This window comes from Tupaia chinensis, unplaced genomic scaffold, assembly GCF_000334495.1.
Source record: "Tupaia chinensis unplaced genomic scaffold, TupChi_1.0 Scaffold000527_1, whole genome shotgun sequence".
Taxonomy (NCBI): Eukaryota; Metazoa; Chordata; class Mammalia; order Scandentia; family Tupaiidae; genus Tupaia; species Tupaia belangeri.
The window spans coordinates 5,924,812-5,925,636 of record NW_006160040.1 but is presented as its reverse complement, the minus strand read 5'-3'; the positions used below and the strand labels follow the sequence as shown (position 1 = coordinate 5,925,636).

Genomic DNA, 825 nt, shown 5'->3' with positions numbered 1-825 from the left:
TTGGAGGAGAGGTATTTTCTTGCTTTCCCATATTTCTTGCGGTCCTGCAGTGATTTCTTGTCATCTGATGGATGGTGTATTTCTTTCTAATTCTTGAAGTTTAATCATGCTAGCTTGTTTGCTGGTGGCTGAATTATCATCAGAAAATCTTAATTTCTCTTGTACCCTGAAATAACTAGTTCGCAGGGGCCATGAGGAATCTTCTTCTGAAGGCCTTGCCTCTCCTTCTCTGTTGAATTCTTATATGGATATAATCTTCAGTGCCAGCAGGAAACAGGTCATTACCCTTAACTTGCATCAACAAAGGGGTGGAAAGAGTAGAGGTTCTGGATAATGGACATATGATGTGATTCCTTTTCCTCAGTGGAAACGGCCTGCAGAAGGAAGCGGTGGAAGAAGCCAGGCAGTGGGGAGCATCGGGAAGCGAGGAGGCTTGAGGGGGGAGGCTGCTGAGTTTTCGATGGAGGCTCAGTGACTGGGGCCGAGTCCTCCATTTTGTTGGCTCTTGGGCACTTGTGTGTGTGCCTGGGTGCTTCCTGCCTGACCGGGCTCAGGGTTTGAACCAGTCACCATGTGAAGGTCCTTCTTCTCTTGAGTAGGGCATTACCAGTGCTCCATGAGCTGGTCCATCTCTTTGCCTCTCACCAGCCAATCTCTCCTTACTGCAATCCCCTGTTAAATTCTTTATCGCCAACATTCCTCGCAGGAACTATCAAGCGGTTTAATCTCCTGTTCAGACTCCACTCAACATATTTTTCAGTCCACTATTTTAAATGAAGCTGTACCCTCTTTATTTGGAAAAAAAGAAAACACATAAGACTCATG

At 45.9% G+C, this 825-nt stretch overlaps 1 pseudogene; it reads right to left on the bottom strand.

The window, feature by feature from the left end:
- LOC102483005 (eukaryotic translation initiation factor 1 pseudogene) overlaps positions 1–341 on the bottom strand; it is a 2,656-nt pseudogene extending 2,315 nt beyond the window's left edge.
- Between the last annotated feature and the right edge of the window lie 484 nt (positions 342–825).